The sequence below is a fragment of the Camelus dromedarius genome, chromosome 5, assembly GCF_036321535.1.
Source record: "Camelus dromedarius isolate mCamDro1 chromosome 5, mCamDro1.pat, whole genome shotgun sequence".
Classification (NCBI taxonomy): domain Eukaryota; kingdom Metazoa; phylum Chordata; class Mammalia; order Artiodactyla; family Camelidae; genus Camelus; species Camelus dromedarius.
In genome coordinates this window covers 24,966,772-24,993,488 of record NC_087440.1, presented here as the reverse complement: position 1 = coordinate 24,993,488, position 26,717 = coordinate 24,966,772, and the positions used below count along the sequence as shown (strand labels likewise).

Sequence of the window (26,717 nt, the reverse complement as noted above, 5' to 3'; positions counted from 1 at the left end):
TTCTTCCCTTCCCTATATTGTGGAAGCTAGTTTTATATTTTTAAAATAAAATGAGCCAAAACACAACTCTCTTTGCTGAAGTTAGTACAAATAGGTTCCCACTGTTTGCAATCTAAAACGTTTTTACTAGTTTGGGCACTGCTTTTATTTCTAAGTTGGTGGTCAAATGGCGGAAATAGGCTCACAGTCCCATTAACACACTGTAAGATGTTGTAAGAGACCACAGAGAGGAGAACAGGGACTACCTGATGGAACTGGAGAAGTCTTCACATCAAAAGTCACATCTGAGGTGGGTGTTATGAGAATGAAGGGGGCTTTTCCAGGTAGGGGCAAACACAAGTGCAAAGTATGAAAGAGAATGTTACATGGAGGGAATGACAAGTAGATTAGTTACTGAATAAAAGAATCTATTGGGATCTTTCAGTGTCTAAATTTATTTTTAATTCTAAACATTCCTTAGTAATATATAGAACAAAATGATAGTGGGGGACAAAAAATTACCTTGGAGTAAGGAGACTTGGCTCTTGTTCCAACCCTGATATGGCTAACTGTGTCACCTTGGGTAATTGGCATTATTTCTTGGGGGACTGGTTCCCTCATTTGGAAAATGAGAAGGTAGATTACATTATCTCTGTGGCCCCTTTCAGGTCAAAATTCTGTGACGCTGAAACTTAAATAAAATACAAAAACTTTGTCAGTGCTGACAAAGCATTTCTACTAAGTTTGAGGAAATGATTTAATTTAGATATGTTTCCTTTCCTGTCAAAACCACTGTCAAAAATCAGTCTGATCTGATACACACTACATCCAAGAAGAAGTCTTGGCCCCAAAAACTCATAAACAAGGTAATTATGAAAGTGCATTTCAGTAACTAGCACCATCCTTAAGCCTGACCTAGTTGTAGTCTTTCAATGCTTTACTTTCTCCATCTGCATAATGGGACCAAAGAAATCAGTCAAATGTCTGAGTGTTACAAAGATAATGAACGGTTGAGTCCTGTGGAAGAAAAAAATTACCCCTATTTGACTAGAAAGAAAAAATAAAAGTACTTCCCATGAGGATATCTCTAAGAACGCTTTTATAAAAGTTGTAGCTATTTAGAAATATCATAGAAAGTGGTAATAGGAATGGCAGACTTGCAAAAATTCACTTTCTTTCAAGTACAATGTATTTCCTTCCTGTGTATCTTTTATATTTTGTGCCACCTGTATTTGGGTATCAAAAGGGGAATCCTTACTCTTTTTCTGTAATTCTTATTCTGTGATGATCTTTTGGCAACTTGATCTTTGAGCGTCCCTCTATTTAAAGCCAAGGATAAATAAAACAGCTACAGAAATAATAAAAAGATCGTGGTTTCCAGGGGTTTAGGGAGAGGGAGGGCGAGATGAATAGATGGAGCACAGGGGATTTTTAGGGTGATGAAATTATTCTGTCTGATATTATAGTGGTGGTTACATGTCATTATGCATTTGTCAAAGCCCATAGAATGTACAAGAGTGGACCATAATGTAAACTATGGACTTTGGCTGATTAAAAAAAATACTTCATGGGAATAAGTGACACACAATGTCATTTACTGGACACATTTGTTATTGGGCATGGGTGTGCTTACTAAGTGGAATGAATGGGTTCCTAGCCAAGAGAATGGGGATGCTAGGCACAGGTGAGGTTGAGAGATAAATAAAATCATTCCAACCACAAAAATGAGTGGGAGGATGAGTAGAAAAGGGAAGCAGCACATTTACTATGTCTGCCATGTATCTATCTTCACATTCATGGTGCCCTTATGAGCCTGTTTCAAAACACATAGACACTGAGGTGGTTTTTTTTTTTTTTCCAGTAATGGTAAAGCACTATTTTTCTTTTTCTTTTTTTAACATTTTTTATTGATTTATAATCATTTTACAATGTTGTGTCAAATTCCAGTGTAGAGCACAATTTTTCAGTTATACATGAACATATATATATTCATTGTCACATTTTTTTTTCTCAGTGAGCTACCATAAGATCTTGTGTATATTTCCCCGAAAGCACTATTTTTCTAAGTTATCATTACCAAGAAATCAACTAGCTTAATACAGTTTACAGTATAAATTGCCCAGTATTCAAATCCCATTCTCACCAGCAGTATCCGTTTTTAGGGAGATCTAGTCACAGAAATTACTTGAGCCTCAGATAACCAAAATGCTACGTGTACTGTGATGTCCTCTCTCAACCATGCCAGGCAATTAAGCAGCAAGTGTAAAAACTTTATAGTGTATCATACTTTAAACTTTTTCAAAGTATATTTGTATGTTATTACTTAATATAAATTATTTTTATCCAAGCTAATCCTACCAGGCTTATCTTCTGGTTACTGTTAGTAGTAGAGATGATCTGTAATTATGACTAGCTTCAAAAACACAGTCAAAAATGAATATAGAATTAGAAGAAAGTGTTTGTGGATTTAAGAGACTAATTTAAGGAATTAAATTTAGAACAAATAAATATAAGTATGACAAGTAAATGGCAAACTTAATAAATATTTCTACCAGAGTTATCAAAGTTTAGAAAGATACACTTAAAAAAAAAGTTTAGATAAACAATAGGTATTATTATATGGGGGAACAACTCTAAAATTTTTAGATGAAAAATACAAGGCCTGATCCAAGGAAATCATTTTATATTTCCATTTGTGTCATGATTAATCATAGATAATTACTCTATGTCTACCTCTACTTAATTGGAACAAACAACACTTAACAAATCTATATGAAAGCTTCAGAAATGTTTTATATGGTTTTACCTGATTTTAGTTTTCTAATAATGGACTACTAATGTTATAAATTTGGAAAGGTTTCTAGGATGATGATAAAAGTTACAACCCTATGATTAGAAAAGGAGGAAATCTATCATGTCCCAGACTTTACACTACACATTTTCATATACATTAGCTCATTAAACTGAGATATTTTAAGTTGTCAAACTATTACCCAGTCAGTAAGTGATGGGATCATAATTCTGAATCCAAATCCAGTTGACTTTCCTTATACTTGGGAGGGGAAGACAGCTCATATTCAAGGACCTTTGTGAATTCAGTATCCATAGTGATTCTACTATACCATAGTAAAATTTAAACACTTGCCTTTTAAGGTTGGGGATATATGTCTATAAATTCCTGTAACTCTGCTTCCCCATTTCCCATTGTTCCTAATTCTTACTCAACACAAGCAGTTCTGCTCCTATCCCACTTCTCAAAGCCCAGGAGAGGAGCTAAATCTATGCTCACTATCCATTTTAAGCTGACAATGACATGCAGACAAATCAAAACAGAAGTAGGACAGTGAGTAAGCTCAGTGTAAGAGGAACTTCTAAGAAACTCCAAGAATCTTCAACAATTTGTAGCCACTTAAGATATTATGCTCTCCCTGTTGAAAAGGAAACTTAGTCATCAGCCCTCAGGAAAACCATAGAAGGGATTCCTGTGTTGGTAGAGGATTGGTTTAATGACATCTAAGACACTTGCCAATTCAGTGAATTCAGGGAAAGAGATTAATAGCTGTGAGAGAGTATACGAGCACAACACTTTCCAATTTTGAGCTTTGTGCTCCACCATTGTCCCCACCCACCACCCTACTGCCCACCCGAAGTCCATGAGTGAAGCAATTGCTTAGTACAGCACTTTAAACTAGAGAGCACCACAGATCACAGGTCACTGTTGATTCTTCCTTATATCACATATAGTATTGAAGTTCAACAAGCTATAGTCACAGCAATTATGATGCCTTAGGCATTGAGTTAAATGCTAGGTGAAATTTTTTTAAATGACCTTTCCAGGGTTCATGATTTGATGAGTAAGATAGACATGAATAACCCATGGAAAAGTGGCCTATTTTCGTAAGGCTAAAATTAGGAAGGCACTAAAATCTCAATTCTCATACTATCCCTACAAATCTTCTTAAGTCCAGGAATGTCAGTAGTGCTGGGCCTCAGTTCTTTTCTCTATGAAATGGACATGGAGGTGATGACTTCCTTTGAAGAATTACTGTGTTGTATGAATACACTCATATTATTCAATATAAAGCTCACTTTCTACAGTCTTTATCAAGAGGAAATAATTTGGTCTTGGATGAAAAATAGAATAGAAAGAAACCTATTAAGTATAGTTTTATAAATAACCATTCAGATATTTCTTGAATAATTTTGCATTATCCAACTTAAGTACTTATTAATAATTTTAGAACTGCAAGTATATTCATTAACTCCTCTTTCTGCACAGATGGTAAGATTGAGAATCAGAAAATTTAAGAGACTAGATAAAGGTAATTCAGCTAACAAGTGGCCAAGCTAGGGTTGGTTGGGCTCTGACACCTGCTGCAGTGCTCAGTCTAGTTTCCTGTCTCAGGGTACTGGGATTGGCTTGTTTTGCCAGATTCTAAATGGAAAAATGAGTATGACATCAAATATTTACAATGGCATTTTTGTGTCCTCTTAGCTTCTTTTTTAAATTCATTTTTGTTCATATAACATATTGACAGTTGAGTGAAGTGTGATGCATTTGGAAAATAGTCATTAAGTACTTCTGTATTTAAGCACATCTCTGTAGATTTTGTTAGTGAAAGTGTAATCATCTACCTCCTAGCAGTTGTTAGCAAAATGAGAAAAAAAATGATTTAATCCTATATTATATATACAATTCTCTTTGAGGTTTTCCAGGTTTATTCCCATTAATATAAATATATTCATGTAGATTGCCCTGTACTTATAAGTTGGATTTCTTATGAGCAAGTGAGCTCAGATGGAAAGTTTTTGAGCTATGCCAAAAAAGAACAAGTTTTCTTAGTCTTTGCAGGTTGACGTCAATAAAGGAGTAATCTTAAATCTAAATCATGACGTCTTTAGACAACGTAACATAATGAGTAAATATATAGAGTATGTCCTACCTTCATTCCTTTTCCCGAGTCCAAGTGGAAAATTTCTCATTCTGGTTCCATCTTCCTTGAGTAGCTGTGGTGAGTCTTTCTCCTGTATGGAAAACACACATAGGATAACATTAATATCAGTGATATATTCCCAACAAGCAAATTCCCTAAAGGTTAGCTGAAACGCCATCCCTCTTTTCTCATATTCAAAAAAGCGTATCTGCATGAAAGTTATAGTTTTTAGAGGAACAAATTAATTTCCCTCTTTCTCATCAACATCATCCTCTATTGGTTTCAAACATTAGTATATCAGCTATTCTCAGCAATTTGCTTCATAAGTAATCAGCTATATTAAGGTATCAAGACAGCCCTGGTTGAGATCACTCCTGTTTTGGAAGGAGATAATGCAGATCTGCAGGAAGTGCCATGAGATAGCCACTGAGGTAACCATTTCACCTTCCGATGGCCAGCTCTACCAGGACACTTGTATTACCTGGCATTGTCTGGACTAGAAGTCACAGAACATTTAAAGACACTTGTCAAACTATTATTTTTTTTTTGCCTGTGTGTATTTAAAAATTTTATGTGTTGATCAATGTTCAGAAATTTTAGGGGTACATTTTTATTGATTAATTTGAATGTGTAGGGTGTATAATGACAAATACCATCATTTCATTTTATTTTCTTCTTGATTCAGAGGCTCTTGAGTCCCCGGGAATGCTGCAGATCTCACTATAGCGCACTGGTATACGGTTAGCGGGACAGTCTCTGTCATCAGAGAGACAGATGGCGGTTCTAACTTGGCCACCTCCCAGCAGGGTAACCTAGCAGGTCATTTTTCCTCTCAGTGCCTGCATTCTTAACAGACAAATGAGAAGAGTATCGTGAGGACTGAGTGAGATAATGGTTATGAAGTGCTTCCCAACTTCCTGGCACACAGTATACACTTAATAATAACAACAACAATAATAATGATTATTATATAATTCCATTAACTCACACCAGATGTAATCAACAAGTCAGCCAAATGGCGATTTTAGATCTTGCCCTATTTTTTTGTCTCCAAAAGATGAGAAGTTCAAAGTAGAGGGTACAGCAAGGATCCATGTCTCATGGTGGACTAAAGGGATTGTCATGTGAATTCCAAAAGAAATTCTAGAAGTTATCCAAACGCAAACTAGCTTTTCTGGGTGACACCATGAGCAAGTCACAGACATACAAAATTCCCCTTTCTAATAATACTACTTGCTATATTGATTGGTTTTACTAGCTTAACCTTTTTGAGTCTGTTACTCTTTCATAAATGTTGTTAGTGTTTGGTATACTAGATGTTAAATGGATAGTACAGTATATTGATTCTGAATCTAATTTTGGCTTCCAGGGTATTGAGGATAACTGAATCTGGCATTTAGAGCCTCCAAATAATGCATGAGAATTCAGTAAAATATTTTTGCCTGAAAAAAGACATTATAAGCACATTTAAAGAGCTCGTAGTAAAAATTAAATCCACACAATTTTTTGTTATTGAAGATACCATTAGGCAGCATTGAAGAACTAAATTTATTCTGATAATCATTACAATGATGAAAAAATTCCTTGCTTCAATAATTGATTTATGCTTCATTTAAATGTACAGAGTAGTTTCAATATAATTTCTTATTAACTCTAATGACGAATTTTAAAGTAGCATGACTCTGAAATAAAGATGAAAATTCTCCATACAACTTATTGCATTTAAATGGATTTAATATTTAATATTTAAGAAATCATTTGATGTAAATAGCCATCATGAATCACTGCAAATATACTAAGATGTAATTAAATGCTTTTTTCTTTTTAAATGCATCTACTTGTTTCATAATAAATTATTTTTATACTCTTTCTTCTTTTAAGCTGTGCTATCACTTTTAAAATTATTTCTAATTGTGAAACAATATTAACTCCAAAATTCAGCAAATTTAAAAATATTTTCTCTTAGGCAAGTTCAAAATAATCAAATTATTGCTTAGCATTTCCTTTTAACTTGTAATTGTTTAAGCCAATTTAGTAAACACTCAGATTTCTAAGATAGAAGAAAAAAAATAAAACTTGGGGGAGGAACAAGATTCTGTGACTTATAAAGCTTTCACTAGATAAGACTGTGCACACGGAGAAACTACTCTGTGAACTTATTTGGTACTTGGAATTTGCTGATGTGACAATAAGTGTCATAAACTGGAAGAAGAGACAGGATTAACACAGGTTCTACTGCACTGATCCAGAAATCAGGCACCTACAAGTCCAACAGGGAGAGCAGCTGCCAGGAGAGTTCCCGGGTCTGTCCTGCGGCACTGTGAAATGACGAGGTCATGTCCAGTCACTTTAAGTGTGAGCCTCATCAGAAGGCTAGGCAGTGGGACTGTTAGCAAATTCTCTTTGCTTCTTAAGAATGTAACCAAGAATGTGACCCATCTCTCTCTCTCACACACACACGCACGCACGCACGCACGCACATACAATCAACTAATAAGAAAAAATTAGAATCCTGGAGCAACCCTAATTCATACTCTATAAAGAATAAATGTCTTTTGAATATAGTATAAGATTTCAGGAAAGCAGCATTTTTGCCTGAGTTCAGGCAGTGTTGAAGCATTCAGGACTTGGTTCTGTAAACCTAGTATGTAGCAAGGAAAGAGTCTTGAAAAAGGAGCCAAAAGACTTAGTTTAGGTTCAGATACTCACTTAACAGTGAGTAACTTTTTAAGGCCTCACCTCTTTTCCTATCTGTTATATAAGGACAATGCTAATTTTCTGACAGATTCTTGGGGGGGGGGTCATAGGATGGTCATATAAGTAAGTTAATGCTGGATCATTTTGTCATCTAAACCAGGACACTTCTGAGACAGAAGGAGGGAGGCACTGATCATTATACTGTGGCAATATGCATACATCAGGACTATCTTGAGCAACAGAAACACATATTCACGCTTAATGAACTTTTAAAACTAGAAAGCACTGCTCATCTACAAGATGTGAGGATAGTAGTGGTGATGGTATATGAAGCCCAGCCTCCAAACCCAACCTGACAAGGCAGATTGAGCTTTCCTGTGACATCATGAGAGGGAAATGCAGCCTGCACAACCTGTGAAGTTTGCAGTGGTTTACAATGAAGTACACGTGTTAATATGAAATTGATATTTCTGGAAAAGAATTTCCTAACTAAAGATCTTTAAAATTTGAAATAGCTTTAGGTTTAAAAGCTTTTTAGAATATTTTAGATTAATCTATACTGTTTCTAAAGCAATCATAAGCAAAGTGCCTTTCTCAATTTTTCCTTTCTTTAAATCAGCCTTTCAAATAATGTCATCGGAAATGATGGATGAGGATATCCTTGTATTTTCTCAGTTTAATAGAGCTCAGAGAGAAGGAAAGTTGTGTGCTATTCTTCAAGGTTATTATCATGGTTATTAATTTTGGCTAAGAAAATGAGTCTATTGAGTTGAACAGTCTTGATGTTTACTTAGAGAAAATAATTTTTCATTACCAAACTTTCCTCTATTTCTCTATTGTGCTTGGAGAAGAGAGAATAAGGATGATAAAAATACTATGTTTTTGCAATTGTTTGATATAATTCCAGAGATGAAAAGCATTCTTGATGAAGTTTGTATTATTTAATCAACATTGTGCAATGTGAAAAAATTCAAATCAGCTACAGTAAAGTTGGCTTTTTTCCCAACAAAACAATTATAAAAGAAGATTTATTCTTTTATGACATTTCGGTACTAAGCTAGTTGTTAAAATCAGTGCTATCAGAAAATTTTACTAAATAATAGGCTAACTGGTTATATTTATTCCTAAGAAACCATAGGTGGCCTAAATTTAGGATTATCTCATTTGACATAAGGAATATACTCATTTCCTATTACATACAGCAGAATGATGTCAACAAGAATAATTGCCTTAGCATATACTGAGTAAAGACTAATAAGAACAAATTACATTACCAAACACAAGAGCAATGACCTTCAGCATCTTGATCCTAAACTGCACAAATTTAGTAACTGTTTTGGAATTAAAGGATTCTTTTTACTAAAAAAATTAAAAATCATTTGAAATAATATACAATGAAAATCCTAAGTTTAAAATCCAAGAAATTTTTTCTGCTAATTTCTAAGACTCAAATTGTCTTTGGATGCATATGTATAAAAATTCTTCCTCAGTCATATCTAAAAACAAGGCTAGAAGCTGTCACCTGAATCATACAAACACAATTGGTCAATGTAGAAAAAGGCAATGTTTCACTGACATTTGAAATTGGATTGGAAATTCCACATGTCTTTTAAAAGGGTGAACCGTACTTTTTATAAATGAGTAAATACCATGTTGTAAATAGGTACTCTGGGTACCTAAAAAATGGTACTGTTTGAAATTGTTCTCTAAAATAAGTCACATACTATATAACTTAAGGGCTTATCATCTATTGTTTCTGAAAGAGGAATGAACCATGTGCATATTAAAATATGTTTAAGTGAAAAAGGATATAGGGTATAGCTTTGTTACTTCAGTAACCCTTGAGATTTTGTTCAAATCAGAGATAGTCATAATAAAGGTAGATTTACAGGTTTTTTTTTCCCCTGTCAGCTTCATTATGCCATCAATTCATATAAATAATGATACATATCAGATTTTTTTTCCACATAATTATGAATTTTGACACAGAAACACAGCAGATTTAGAATGTTTTTTTCACAAATTGTACTTTTTATAATATTTTCTGCTTTTAATTTAATTTAATTTATTTTTTAATTTTAAAAGCAAGAAGGTTCAGCGTCCCATAGTCTGAATACTAATAACACTAAAATTATATTAAATTTGCTTTTTATATGTAGCCCTTTATTTTTTTAAAAAAAATCTGGGAATTGTGAGGGAAAAAATGCAAACTGTTGGACAGCAGCAAATACAGATTCCCAGTCTTACCCACATGCCATTCCATACCAGCTGGCATTAACTGAGTATTTACTGCTTGCTGAGTACTGTGCTCAGTGTTTGCCCAGTGATGACCAGTTGATTCTCATCCAACTCTACAGATCTGGCTATTATTCCCTTTTACCAGGTGAAGAAACTAAGACTCACTTGCTCAAATTCCACATGTATTAAGTTTTGGAGCTTGTAATGGGACCAAGGCAGTCTGAGCATTTGGATACAGAAGAAGCCTTCTAATGAAACCTAGATGGGGTCAGGAATTGGTCAGTTAAGAGAAGAACCATGAAAAAATACAGATATACATGCATAAGATCTACTTTAAAATGTATAAACATAGGAACTTTTTTTTCATTTTACTTTATTTTTAGGGGGTAGGTAATTAGGTTTATTTATTTATTTATTTTTAACAGAGGTACTGGGGATTGAATCTAGGACCTCATTCCTGCTGAGTACACATTCTACCATTGAGCTATACCCTCCCCATATTTTATTTTTTGATGAAGTGAAAGTGTTTTCTTGGAGGATGGATCTACTGACTGAAGTTCCACAGAATTTTCTTGCATAAACCATATTTTATCCTTCACAATCTTGAATTTCACTATATTTTTAAGGGGTACAAAAACATTTGTAAAGGAATATAAATAAATTTCTATTCTAGATTCTTACAAATTTTGTTTCTAATGTTTTGTAGTTGTCTCATTCACACCTAAAAGCACAGCAATTACTTTCTGTAAAAAAAAAAATTGTTTTTATCAAGTTTAACACATTCATAATTTTGATTTTCTTAAGAACAATTCTCTTTACATATTTATACTTATTTCATGTATTTAATTAAATTATGAAATTATAATAACTACTGGCATAAATAGGATAAGAAATGAAAATAATATGCCTTAGGGATTATACAACTCAACTGGCACTCAACATATCCTGGAAATATCTATCTGTATGCTTTTTTTTTTTTTAATGAAGGCTGTCCAGTCTCTTCCTGGCTATAGGTAGGCTGTACCCCTTGTTCTTTGTGTAGTATTCTTAGGATATCTCTGAATGAAAGAAACGGTATAAATGTAAAGTAGGAAAAAGGCAATCTCAAGATTAAAAGCTGCCTTAGTGTGATAATACATAAGCTAAGTATTATGATTATGAATAAATGTGTTCATTAAGATTTATATATATAAATATATATACACATTATATATATGCTCTCATGCTTACATTTTAAATATTTGGGGCAATTTTCATGTGCTTTTATGTTTTCCTGAAAGTCTTCTATTCAAGCATAAAAAACATGTTGCAAAATGTTAAGGACTCAAAAATATAAGCAAATAAATTTACATTTCCTCATTCTAATCCATGATATTCTTGAACATAAAAATGTTTAGCAGCCTATTACAGAGCAATCTTTTATGCCATATATTACATGAAAGTGACATGATAGTTAAAACATATTTCGACTAAGGTATATATTTTTGATTTGATAAAATAATTTGAAAGATGTCAACTCAAAAACACACAATGATGATTATTTTCAGTAAAATAAAACAGAAGCACTTTTATTCTAATAAGAAAATGCCGGGCCTGAAGTCACACCTTTCTGTGCATCTAGCAGTATTCTCATTTTATCATATTTTAAAAATCCACACCTCATATTTTCTGTTACCTTATATGGATGGTGCTAATGACACACATAGTAAACCTTCTATTAGCCTTGTAGTCGAATAAGATTTGTTTAATTTCAGCTGTCAAATAATGTGGGGAAAAAACCCATTCTGGGAACCCTAGGAGTTAAAATATGTTACAACTATAAAAGTAAATGTTTCACAAACAGCAGTAATTTATTGATCATGTTCTCTGTTAGAACAAAATTAGAAGGGCAGAATATGCCCATTTGGGAAGACTGATGACTTACTGGTTTGAGTGGTTTAAAAGAAACTTTGAAAAAAGTTTCTTTAAAAGCAGGTAAAAGGAACAAAAGGCACGAGACTGGTGGGTATCTTCCTTACTATATCCACAAGAAATCACCCCTATGATGTTTCACAAAATATTTTCTAAGTGACTTAAATTACAGAAGAAGCAACCTCTAAGTTTAATCATTTAAACAATAAAGATGTGAATAAAGTGAAATACTCTCCTTTGCCATCCCTCTTTAATCCTATGCCCTTGATTTAATCCTATACACTTGCTGTATCTTCTTTGGTACTTTCCCCTCTGCATTTATTAACATACATGGACACATGTTGTTTCAGATTGAGCTCTCTGATGACAGGGTGTTGAGAGCAGAAGTTTCACAGTGGGTAGCTTTTGGGAGGTACTCCTCTAAATAAACTCCTAAGAAAGTGAGGAAGGCAGCACTGGGCAGAGGGACAAGCTGTAAAAATAAATTTGCAGCTGAGGCCCCCTCAGACTCACGGGAATATCCTTAAATTCTAAGGAACCTTTCAGAACTGGGATTTTGTATTCTCAAATCATCCAGTTATTAGCCAACCTCTGGGAGGAGGTGAACCTTGAGTGGGATAGTTTGCAGAAAAGACAAAACTCAGAGCCATCAGCAGCTGATAATCCCAGCAATGAGGGTATGACCTGGGTATCTGGGTATAGCACTCCACAATATCCTCTATGTCTTTTTATGCAGTTGAGATTTCTGTTCACTTGATAAAAAGAATGATAAAAAATACACAATCTTCAGTTATTTTCATTTTTATTTAACTATGCAATATGTACATCCTTCTAAGTGAAGGTATATAGGTCTATCTCATTCTTTTTAATGGCGACATAATATAAGATTATACATTTTATTTGTTTTTACTTTTATTTTTTGTTTGTTCTTTTTGCTAATGCAAACAATGCTGCAATATATTTTTATGTATGTTTTTCTAAATTTATATTTTGTTAAATAAATTTCCAGAAGTTCAACTGCTGAGTCAAAGGTTAGGTATGTTTATTTAAGTAAACAGTAGGTTATTTTATTAAATGTTTATAATAATGCACACCACCATCAAAAGCATATACAATTACCTGTTTGATACTGAATGTTTTCAATGTAAATATTTTTTTGTCAATTGTGACTAGAAACTGTTATCTGATTGTGTTCTTAACTTATACTTTCTGGACAATTAATAAGGTTGTGCTTTTAAAAATGTGTTTATTGTCTATTTTTTTCCTCTCTGTTGACCTCATTCATTTCCTTTTTCTTTTTTGGTGTGGTTGGCTTTGTTTACCTTATTCTTATTAATATGCTCTATATGTTAATATATTCTCCTAGTGAACTGCTTAAATGATTTTGCTTTTGGTATCTTTATTAGGGTTCTCCAGAGAATCATAGTCAATATTGATTGATTGATTGATTGATTGATTGTAGGAAAAGGCTTATGTGGGTATGGAGGCTGAGAAGTCCCACAATCTGCCATCTGCAAGCTGGAGAATCAGGAAAACTGGTGGTGTAATTCAGTCTGAGTCTAAAGAGAATTAGGGGGCTGATGGCTCAGTCCTGGTCTGAGTACAAAAGCTTGAGAATAGATGCATATTCTGCCTTTGGACATCAATATCCAAAGGTAGAAGATGGATGTCTCAGTTCAAGCAAAGAGAGCATGGAGAAGGGGGTGGGAAGGGATAAAATGGGAGTTGGAGATTTGCAGATACTAACTACTATATATAAAACAGATAAACAACAAGTTTATACTGTATAGCACAGGGAACTATATTCAATATCTTGTAGTAACTTATAGTGAAAAAGAATATGAAAATGAATATATGTATGTTCATGTATGACTGAAGCATTATGCTGTGCACCAGAAATTGACACAACATTGTAAACTGACTATACTTCAATAAAAATATATATACTAAAAACAGACAGACAGACAGACACACACACACACACAAAGCAAAGAGAGCAGATTTGCCCTTCTTCCACCTTCTTGATTATTCAGGCCCTCAGTTCAGCATGGGACTGCATGATGCCCACCCACATGGGTGGAGGAGCTCTTCTTTACTCTGCCTAACCCATCCAAATGTTAATCTCTTCTGGAGACATCTACACACACATCCAAAATAATATTTTATAATATTTTACAAGCTTTCTGGGCACCCCTTAGCCCAGTCAAATTGACATATAAAATTAATCATTACAGTATCTTTTAAAAACAAAGGACCTACATTTTATGTCTTTTGGATTTTTTTTATCTTGATTAAGAAATCCTCCTACTCCAAGGTTCACAAATATTCTCCTGTATTTCCACTAAAATCATCACAATTTCATTATTATATTTATATTTGTGATCACCAAAGTGTATTCATTAAATGAAAAGAAAATTGCAGAACAGTATGTATAGTATGATTATATCTTGCAAAATAAAACAAAATAATAATCTTTAAAACCAGTGCAACTGACTGAATGTGTCTCCCTCGACATCATATATTGAATCCGTAACCCTCAATGTGTTGGTATTAGCAGGTAGGGTCTTTGGGAGGGGATAAGGTCTTGATGGCTCTGTCCTCATGAATGGAATAATCCTTATAAAAGAGGCCTCAGAGAGCTCCCTTGCCCCTTCCAGTATGTGAGGACACAGTGAGATGACTGTCTGTGAACCACAAAGTGGGTTCTCATTAGACACCGAAATTGCTGACAGCTTGATCTTGGACTTCCCAGGCATTAGAACTGTGAGAATTAAATTTCTGTGTTTATAAGCCATTCAGTTTATGGTATTTTTGTTGTAACAGTCCAAAGAGACTAAGACAAAACTGCAACCTACTTCTGTGTGTACAAGCAGGAAAGTCTCTGTCAGAATGTGTACCAAAGTGCAGATGACAGCATCTACCCGCAGGGGATGGAGTTGGACCAACGGGAGAGGAAGAGTTTAATTCTTTGCTTGCTACATTTTGAAAGAGAGAGTGAAAAGGTAATGATTGAATTATAGGAATTTTTGTACTCTATTTTTGGCTTTTCTGTGTTTTCTAAATTTTCCATACTGGACATACATTAATAATATTTCATAAACAGAAAGCGAAAATTTAGTGCACCCAGAAGTTCATCACTAAGTGGAGTAGTTTTGAAGGTTTCTTTAAAGCGAAGGTGCATTTTTCACATCTGTGGATCATTAAAGCCTTGTACACCCCCAGAAAACTTTGCTCTGCAGCAGATACAAGAGGATGCTAACTCCCACTTGACCCTTGATTTGTAGGAAAGGCCCTGGCAACAAATGTTTCCATATCTGAGTCAGGCTCTCCTTGTAGGACTTCCTGCTATATTTATGTTATTAATACACCTGAAAATTATCCTGTTCATGGCTTTATGGATCTAACTTCATTTTCTTTTTCAACTTGTTTATTGAGTTATCATTTATGTACAGTAAAATTCACAATGTGATGAGTTTGACAGATGTATACCACCAAAATAAAAATATAGTCTATTTGGATCATCTCAAAACATTCCCTGGTGATCCTTAGTGGTTAATTGCCTTCCTTACATTTCTAGTTCCTGGCAACAATTGATCTGATTAGTCCGTATAGTTAGTTTTGCCGTCTTCAGAAAGTCATCCATACGAAATGACACAGTATGTTGCTTTTTGAATCTGGCTTTTTCACTAAGCATAATTCTTTTGAAATTGGTCCGTATTGGTGTCTATATATCCATAATTACTTGAAATTGCTGAGTTGTGTCCCATTGTAGAGATATACCACAATTTTTTAATCCACTCACTAGATGAAGAGCACTGAGCTGTTTCTAGTTTTTGGCAAAACTAGAAAAGATATTGCAACAAATATCTGCATATAGAGCTTTGTGTGGATTTATGTTTTCATTCTCTTAGGTAAATATCTGAGAGTAAGAGATTTATTTTTTAAAATGGATATTCAGGTATCCCAATCCCATTTATTACATAATCTATCTTTTTCACCACTGATTGGAATGTTATTTTCATCAAATATTAACTCCTCCTTATACTATTCTTTTCCAGGATTTCCTTGGCAAATCTTACACATATTTTTTCCATTTGAACTTTTGTACAGTTTGTGTTCCAAAAAGCAAACTAGTAAACAATTCTGTTGTGATTCTGTTAGTAACAGATAAAAATATATCATACATATATTAATTCAAGGATTAATATTTTTATAATTTGAAAATCTTTCCATTTAAGAGCACAGTATGTCTCTCCTTTCATTCAAGTTCTATGTTTCTTAATTAAATTTTATAATTTTCTTCTTAGAAGTTTTGTACCATTGTTTTAAAATTTATTCTTAGGTCCTTCACATAGTTATGACTCATGTTTGTTTATTCGACAAATATTTACTGAATCCATACTTTTTATCAGGCACAGTTCTAGGTACTAATAAAAAAAATAATGGCTAAGATAGAGAAGTTTCTTGCACTTGTACAAGTTATTTCCAAGTAGTGAAAGATAGAAAATAAATACATACATGCATATTAGATGTTCATAAGTGCTATACCAGTAATTTATTTTAAATTGATTTTTGTCATGAGACCACCTAAAGAAGAGTGGTCCCAACTATATACTAGAATTTAATTCCTAAGTCTTAAAGATCTCCAACATTGGGAGGATGGACAAAGGAGTTCAGGTCATGAGGTTGGATAAGTAAGTAGTGACCAGTGAGCTAGGAGGAAAATTAATATGCCTAGTGTCTTTCAAGCCAAGGAAAGAGAGTGTTTCCGGGAAAAGGAGCAGTAAACTTTGTCTGATGCTACTGAGAAGTCCAATAAGATAATAGAAAATTGAACATTGAATATGTAGAATAGTTTGCTGGTGACTGTGACAAGTATTGTTTCAGTACCCTAGTGGAAAGCAAATTGTGACTTGAGAATTATATATATATACACACTCATATATGATATATATCCTGATTTAAATATATATATATAAAATTTTAACCATCATAATAGCAACAACAGAAACAACAGATAACTCCCAGAGAGCCAGCAATTCTAAACATTACACATGTTAACTCATTTCATACTCACAACAACTCAATGAGTTAAATGTTATTATTTCTCCATTTTTCAGATGAGAGGATTTAAGTAGAGAAAGTGTAGGTGACTAGCACAAGTTTAAATGACTCAGTGACAGGCAGTCAACAAACTTTATTATTATTTCAAAGCATTTCAGTTGATTCCTTAAGATTTCTAAAAATATGATTACAGTATCTATAAACAGTGGTGATATCTTTGATTTTGTGGGACTTCTATATTAGACTTAACCTCAAAAATAATACTAGCAGTGACAGTAAGCATCCATGTGTTATTATTAAAGGTAAATAAAAAGCTATTAATTAACACTCCCTCATTTGATTGCTTTTTTGTAAATGCTATTTAACTTACATAGAAATGTTTATTCAAATACTTGTTTAACTATAGTTTTTTTAATCAATTATAGCAAACTGAATTTTGTCAAATATCTTGTCAGCATCTATTAATGTAATTTTTCCCTTTTAAATGACTTACATAGATAAACTTTCTATTATTAAACAATTCTTGCATTCCTAGAGTAAATCTACTTGGCAGAAATAATTACTTAAAATGATATTCCTGAATTTGTTTTAAATACTTAAACATTTTGCTTTTAGATGCTGGATAGTGCTCTGTAATCATATTAATATTTCCACAGAAGAACATGTGAATAGTCATACTAAATGGGACAAGACCTAAGAAGTCAGGCTTTCCTACCGAATGAATTAAAAGACAACTTTTGTCTTTGGATATAAGAACTGTGGACAAGAGATAGTGTACCTGTGAAAGAACTGTATGCTCCTTTAAAGTTACATTTGAATCTGATCTTCTGCCTTTTTAAATGGCAAGACTTTAACCTCCTCTATTAATATGTTTAAAATTTCTATTCTTCTTGGGTCAACATACAGCATTTATATTTTGTTGGGAATGTATTTATTTTTCAATTTTTAAATTTATTGCTGTAGAAGAGTGTAGAGGTGTGAAATTAATCAAGCACTGGAATTTGGAAGGTGTTTAGGATCTATGATGAAAAAGAGTATCAAGGCTGGAATCAGAAAAAGAATAGACTGAAATCTGCAAGGAAAATTTTATTATTGTAGAATCATATGCAGAAAATGTTGTTAGTGTTAAGAGAAATAACACTTCAGAATTAATTAATCTGGTTCTAGAAACTCATTTAAATGAAGATTTGTATCCACTTTATCTGGGGTTTAAGTTTGAATTGGGCGTGTGCCTGTTTGGATGCCTTGTAGACGGTGTCTCAGATATATAGAGAGGTTCATATACCAAATTAATCTCACCAGTATCCTTGAGTGTACAGTCATTTGGCTTCAGTGTTACTACTGAAGAGATACTGAGGAGAAAAGGGACCTATGAAGAGTTTGATTATTGTGGAAATAGTGATTGGGAATCACCTCTGATTTAGGAGAAATCAAGCAAATCCTACAATGCCTGCTCTATTTTCGTTTTCTTAATCCTTTCATTGATCACTCTTCAAGTCAGTGGATGCAGAATCATTGTATGCACATGCAATCTATCAACTACATTATTGATATTTCACTTTCAAGATTAAGGCTAGACGATTTTGAGTTTTTACAAATTTCCTAAGAATGATAATCATGAAAAGCTCAGTCAATTATCATGTTCAGAGATCTTTGGGAACTGTAAAGCCAAACTGACTACAACTATAGAAATTTATAATAATTTCCTTCATATTTAACTCAATATTTAAGTTCATATCCTCTTTGTTATCTTTTCATACCAAAGTTACTTACTGAGAGAAGTAAGTTATAGAAAGAAAAAATCTAATAACTTAAACCTCTCGGTGATCAGCAAGTTGAATGATTAATGACCTTGCTTAATGACCTTGAAGCTTTTAGATTTAGAATTTAGAGGGAAGGATTACATAAAGTACTATATGTCATTATTTTCATTTTGGGAGTTATATTTGAACTCGTATATTTCTACCAGTTCTTGGAAGTCACTGTACAGTCTTTCAGACAAAATGGACTTCCATGACTCTTTGTATAATGTTTCTACAGTTATTTCAAAATAAATTTTTTTTGGATTTACTTTTGATTTGGCTAGCTTGCCTTCCAGTTCTCATTTTAGAATTTGAATTTTTTTTAGCTGATAGATTTTTTTTTTCTTGCTGATCATGGACTAGACCAACATACTTTGACTTTTGGAAGTTTGCTTAGACTTCTGGTTCCAGAAAAACAAAAAGATCTTTGTAGTTGAAATAAAGATATGTTTATGTTTCCCTTCTATTAATCCACCTATTGAAACACATCCACCATACAGATGTTTCTAGACAAAAAAACACCAGTTAGTGATATTTACACCTTTTTTCAAAGGCTTCATAAAAGGAGCATTTTTTTCAATCAAAGATTGCTCTTTTCCTTGGCAATCAAATCTATCCAAAGGTTAAAGACTGTTAGATGGTCAAACTATAAACTTTAATTTGTCATCAGCTATTCCCTTTTTAAAGAAGCCTGAACTGGTCAAATGTAATGTCAGTAGAAGAAAAAAATCTGATGAGATCGTCTTTGTTTATGTTTCCTGTTTTCAGTCTGTCTCAATTATCATTCTTATCTATATCACCAGTCTCTTCAAATATAGTAGCTGATTGAGATTCCTGAATTCATAAAACATGGAAACACTTATCATTTCTTGGCAAAATTCCTCATATTTAGCAGTAGATCATAGAGATAACATTTGGGACAACAAACCTTCTGAAAAATGCAGAGAAAATAATCAAGAATAAATGAAGGAAGCACTGGGAATCAACACTGAAAAAATGATTGGGGAGGGGAATAAAGAATGTTTACAACATGCAAAATGAATGTCCTTTTTGGAAGTATTTGTAAATCTTCTATTTCATTATAGAATAATCCCATTAGTAGATTTCAAAGCATTTTTTTCCTGATTGATAATAAATTCCATTTTAAATTATTTCTTTTTTCCTGGTACTGTATAATTTTAATTTAGAATGAGTTTAGAATATTTGGACAGTCTCAAAGTAGTGGCTATCAAGTTTCCCTTCACAAGAAGAGCTTTCTTCCTTGGCTTTGCTCCCTTCATGTATTTCCTAATCACCTCAGTTGGAATTGATCCTGACTGTACTGTCTTAGAAAGTTATTTTAAACAATTCGTCTGCATTTGGCATGCACTTCTATATAAACTAGGTATTTATATGTATATGTTACCTATTCTCCCTCTCGGAGGCAAATGAAATATCAAGCAACCTAGAGTTGGTCCTTTTTCAAAAAGGCAGGAGATACATAAGTGAATTAGTAATTAAATTAATATACTTACGGTCATTGACTAGATCTTGTCCAACTTGGTATGGCTTGTAGCACCTACTGACAGTAACAAAGCTCAACAGAGATATCGTTACAGTGCCCTAACCCCACCCCCAATCAATTCTCCATATTGCTTAACGCCTAAGTTACTGATGTGATACATAAATCCTTTAATATTATTTCCCCACTTAAAATTCTTTAATAGCTATTCATCCTTTATGGATGAAATTCTAACTCAGCTCAAGGAACAAAGCTTCAATTCATGTGGACCTACCTAGGTCTCTGGTCCTATCTCCAGCAACTGTTTCAGTGCATACCCTTCATGCCAGATATATAAAACTTATTCTGAGTTTCTCAAATGGTGTCTTTAGGCTCTTTCACTATTCTGAGCCACTCTGTGTACTATTCCTTTGGTATAGAATATCTTTCTCCTTCTAAATACTTTGTATCTTTCAAGCTTCTTGGAAGGTTTTCCAAGATGCCCTACCTTGCCTACTGAATTTAGTTCCCTGGTATAGTCTTCCCCTAGAATATCCTTTGTATGTATCTTTTGTCAATGGTTTGTAATGTAATATAATTGTTGGTTTTCCTGACTATTTCTCCTAGCAGAATATAAAATTCTTGAAAATCGTATATCGGCTGGTACATGGAAGAGTATAGCTACATAACAGGTTCTTGATAAATAACACTGAATAAATAAAATCTATCTCCCACATAAATCAAAACATAGTAGTCATTCTAAACCATAGTATTAAAAAAATCAATAAGTAACTCTCAGAAAATAATACACAGAACACAGAAAATGGTATGTGAAATGCTTTATAAATAGAATAATTATATAGACAATCTAATTGTTTTTAGCATAACATATGGGGTTGGGGAAAAAATGCTATTGCTTTTAACTTAGCTTGAATGCTGCTATTGAAATCTTACAACAGACATCTGCCTACCTGCTACAGGACATGACCCGGAATAATGACCCACTGTATCCTAGTCTACATATAACTCCAGCAATGTCAGGCCTAGATCTTCACATAATTCTCCTTTATTAGTTGTAAGATCTTCTAACCTCTGTGCTATAGACTGAATATGTGTATCTCCCCCAAATTCATGAGTTCAAACCAATTCTTCAGCATGATGTTATTTGGAGATAGGGCTTTTAGGAGGTGATTAGGTCATAAGGGTGGAGCCCTCATGAATGAGATTAGTGCCCTTACCAAAAAGACTCAGAGAGATCCCTGGCCCCTTGCCATGTGTAGGACACAGTGAAAAAATGGTCATCTATGAACCAAGAGAGGCAGAACTTTACCAAAGACTGAATCTGCTAGCTCCTTGATCTTGGACTTCCCAGCCTCCAGAACTGTGAGAAACATATTCCTGTTGTTTATAAATCACCCATTCTTTGTGATTCTGTTAAATCAACCAAATGGACTAAGACACTGCCTTTATCTCTTTGAACTCTCCTGAAAACATTCCATTTTGTGAAGCTGAATAAAGTACTTAAGATTTGTTTAGCTGTTGATTGTTCATATAAAAATGGGAAATAAGTACTATTTAGATTGTCAAATTGTTAATATTAAAACTAAAAAATAAGATGTCATTTTTAGCAAGAGCAGATGTTTGGGGCACATCTTTTTCAGTGCATCTGTTTATTAATGAGGGGTTAGCTCAAGCTTTGCGAATGTGCGGCTTTATTTATTTAAAAAAATATTCCACTGGCTTTCAATTTACATCATAACAGAAGTGTGTATAATGTGGCAAAACTGTTTTATGTGATTAAGAACTGTTTATTCTGGATTTGTAATTAATTTAATTGTAACATCTAGAGGACTGCAATTTTGAAAAACTTTCAATCCTGATTGCCTATTATTCACATGACAACACTGAAATAAAGTAACACTATGATAAATGGAAACATAACAAGCAGTTTCCCTGATTTAATAACACTTTGAAAAAAAAATCTGTAAAATTTCTATATAAATCATATATATATTTAATATATACAAAGAAAATTGTTTTGCCTTCAAATTTTGCATCAGAGCTAGAAAGTTCACAATTTAATAAACATCTTACAAATGAACTTTCATTATTTAAAACCAGCTTGAGATATTTCATATCTTGATAAAAATAGAGTGAGGAAAAGAACTAATTCAGTTGCTTCATCAAATGATTTCCTTAAACTCAGGTCCCATTTGAGGTCAGTGACACACCTTCATTTGTTTGAACTATGGTTTTTACCAAATTCAATCAAACATTAAAAGGAAGTACTCAATTAGTTATGCTGCACTAACAAAGAAAAATTATTACACCATACTAATCTATGTTATAGCAAACCCTGACCCCACAAAAACGATTGGTGCCATTAAGGAGATTGATTGAAATACATAGGAATTGTATTTCAAAGAATTGGTGGAGAGAAAGCCATCAAATTCAGACTGCATTATTTTTCTACACAGATGCTACAGTAAGATTCCATATAAACTTGTTTCCAAAGCTGAATTGCACTGTAGAAAGTGTTAATAAAATGTATATGGAATAAATGTGTAGTTTCCACTTCCATTTAGTTAAAGGCATTTCAAATAAATTATAGCCAGTAAGTAGTTTTTAATTCAAGTATAACATCTTTAAGAGCTGAAATACTTAGATATATAGATTTCTAAAACAAAAATCTGTTTATGCGATAAAGATGAGATTTGCCCAATTACAAATATTAGTATAATTGCTCTCATACTATGGCAGGAATCTTTAAAAACAGGGAAAAGAGGGAAAGAAGAAAAAAATACCCACAAGTAACTACTATTCACATTTATATATTTTCTCCCTATCATTTTGTATGAAAATTTATTATTACTTCTCTCTAAAAATATTTTCATTAGGCTTTGTCCAAACATTTGAAATGACTTGATCATTCTTACATAAAAACACTTTTGAGTTCCTAGTATTTGTATGTTAGATCATAATTATTGAAATTGGAAATTTCCTTCAAAACAAGTAATGTACATACCACATGTCTCTTTTTGATTAACTATTCTTTATTTCTCCCTAAATTAAGGTTGATGATAGCTTTACAAATAAATTCCAGTGACTAAGTGTCCATAGTTTACATTATAGAAACTTCTCCTATGTCAAACAATTCATAGAAGGTCAAAAAGTGTAATGAAAATATTTTGGTTTTCACCTGGGATAAACAATAAAAATATTTCTAAGGTTTAAGGAGACTTTGAACATATAGAATTAAATATTAGAGTATTATGCAGGAAGTTCATGAATTTAACATATAACATCTTCTGAAAATCAGCACAAGAAAACCTACCACGTGAGGTAAACAATAAACCTATGTATCAAGCACTGATGGAGGAGGGAAGTTCCTAAAAGACCTCAAGTTATAGAATTCTGAATTATGCCTACCTTCAAGGTACAATCTCTGATGATACATTTTCAGGTTTTCATACGTGATCGTAAATATTGATCTTTTCTTTTACAATTAAAATCAATTGGCTCAAGTCTAGTAAAAATACGAGGAAGTTAAAGACTTGTAGCTTTTAGGCTACTAGTGGTTTCAAACTTTGGCTGATCAATTTTAATTCTATGAGGTCTTTCTCATGACTAGGATATAATATTAGCATTTCCATGATTTAGTTCCAATTAAGGATGGAAAATGCATTAAATTTAAATAATTGTGTAAATTCTGCTGATCAAAAGTGGTGACAAGTCATTTGATAAGGGCAAATATCACCCTATGATGACTCAAAATATCTACTTACTAACTGAATTTTAAAAAATACAAATTGTGCATGTGCTTTAAAGATGCCTTATGAAATATATGCAATTCTGAGCTGTCAAAACAGATCATATGAATCAGGGACCTTGGAAGAAGTACTGTATAAACTTCAAAATTAACCATACAAAAGTCAGGGGTCTTTGTATTGGTAAAAGTTTGTTACCGGGAGGGAGAAAGTCTAACTTGAGAATTCAGTGTGGACTCAGCAGCTAGACTGCTTGGGATTAGGGATGCTGGTTATTCCACTTTATGGCTATGGGAACTGAGGCAAGTTGATTAATTTCTCTACTTCTCAGTTTCCTCATCTATAAAATGGGAGTAATAACAAAATTTATAAAGAAGTTTTGAGGAATAAATGATGCATAGAAAACACAAGTGCTGAACACATGGCAAACACAGTAGATGCTAGATTATTATTTGTGATGAAAATATCACTAGCCTTTCTGAATTCCTATTTCAATTATTCTGACTACTTATTTGTCACTTTGCGTATGTTGCTTTGATTTATTTATTGTTCTATGTATAAATACCTGATCTCTTATATACACTTACATAAATCTGTGTGTGTTTGTCTATAAATAAATTCCATGAGAGGAGAGATACGACATTTACTTATTTTTCCTACTTGAGTTTGTAATAATTACCAACTATGCATATAAGCATTTTTGCTGATTATTGTGGTGATATATTCAAGTCTAGAATTTTTCTCCTGTGGAAATTCAGAATATATCCATCTTGCAATAGAAAAACAAAATGAATTCCATCTCCAGAAAAAAAATTTTTAAAACAAGAGTCATCTTTAATCTTTAAAGCTTCCAAACATTGATATATCATAAAAATAATTAGGAAAGTATTTTAAAAATAAAGACAAATATGGATCATTTCCCTTTAAAATTACTAAATTTTAGGTTGGCCAAATGTCACTAAGCTTTTTGCTCTATATGGAATCTTATGTATTTTCTGTGTACTCCCTTTACTGGCATAACATTTACATAAGAGTTATTTAATAGATGCTTAATAAATAAAAATTCTAAAGCTGACACGGGTTACAACTTTTCTAAATGGAAAAGTATTGCAAATAATTTAACCTTTCTCTACCCTGGAAATAAAGATTAAGGCTATTTTCTCAGAGAATTTTCTGAAATTCCTATAGTGCTTGTTGGAATTAGAGGGCATTAAGCTCGTGAAAGGACTGCAAGATTGTCCCTGCTTACCTTTCTGTTAAAATATGTAAACAGTTATCTGTAGCATCTAACCTTTACCAAAGTGTTCATCTTGCAGTAATTTGGACATGTAGCACTCCATATAGAGTCATTCATTGTCCAGTACGTTAGTGGATGATGTATATTTTGTAGTTAATGGAGTTGAATAGATCTTCACATTTCACAGCTCAGTGAATGTGTACTCCATTTTCTTCCTGGCTTCTCCTGCTAGATTTTTTTTTTTTTTTTTTTTTTAGAAAGCAGTGTTTTACATTAAAGATAAATTCATGACTTTGAGAAATGAGTAAAATCTGTTTAGAAATGGTCAGCATAGACTGTAAAGTTACGATTAGAATCATATAATTATTATGCTAACATAACCATTGGACCAAATTCCTTGACATTTTGAAATCATTTAATTATTTCTTAATTAGAAATGGTGTGCAAAGTGAGAGTCCACAGTTTGCAACTGTGCTCACTATAAGGAATTCTTAAGTTACTGACTAAGAATAAATGGATATAACACTTGTATAAAGAAGTCAGGGATGTCCCAAGTAGCTATCTAATATAAGTTGAGCATGTGTTTATTTCATCTTGATATGATAACATTTGAAAAGTATCATCATAAATGCCATGTTTTTCTTAATTTAAACTTTCCATTTCTAAGAACAATAGTTTAAGAACTTTGAATAATCTCATGGATTTGGTCACCAAAATAATCCTGTGCTAGTTTTAACATAGCACTTCCCAAGTAATAAAAAATTTTCACATACAGTATTTTGTTCTCACAAAAGACAGAGAAAGGACATATCATCATTATTCCACAAATAAGAAAACTAAGGCTAAGCACCACTGTGAATTATAATAGAAGATTAAAATGCTTTAAGTGCCTGAACTTGGAATCATAACTAGGTATTCGTCCCAAATCTGAAAGGCTAGTACAATGTGGTTGGAAGTAACATTGGAAAAGGAGATCCAAGAACTGGCCGCCCATGATATGATCAACCAAAATCCAACCTCCCATGTGTTTTTGTAAATAAAGTTTTATTGGAACACAACCATGTCCTTTCCTTTATGCATTGTCTACGACTGATTTCATGCTACAATGGCAGAGTTGAGTAGCTGCAACAGAGACAGCATGGATTGCAAAGGTGAAAATATTTACTATCTATCCCTTTATCTATTAAGAGCTTGCCAATTCCCATTCTAAACCAAAGAGACTGCCTATCCCTTGAAAGGTACTGGCGGCAGAATCTGAGACCATGGGAAGCTCTAAACATTAAATGCACAAATAGAACTATGTTGAACTAGATACATGATTGCCACAGTATCTTCCAATGAACAGTAATTTAGCAATACTATAGATCAGAGCTATAGACAGAACATAGAACTGAGGAAGAAAAACCAAACCTGCAATCATCTTATCTCTCTCGGATATTTAATAAATCTTTTTGAATTTCTCATAAGTGTAGAGTATTCTGCTAGCCATTAATCTATGAATGGCCTTCTTAACTAGGTATTTTAATGATCTTCCAAGTACAGGTATTTGAGGGTGATAATAACATGAAGAAGCAAGTATTTATTAGAGCAACAAAGGAAAGCTGAAGC

General features: G+C 33.0%; 1 long non-coding RNA gene across 1 annotated transcript in view; it reads right to left on the bottom strand.

Moving 5' to 3' along the window:
- Window positions 1–26,717, bottom strand: part of LOC135321390 (uncharacterized) — a 279,281-nt gene that overhangs the window by 132,778 nt on the left and 119,786 nt on the right. Inside the window, exon 2 of the long non-coding RNA XR_010381124.1 lies at window positions 4,923–5,004. This is a non-coding gene — a long non-coding RNA (uncharacterized LOC135321390). The remainder of the gene's footprint in view (window positions 1–4,922; window positions 5,005–26,717) is intronic.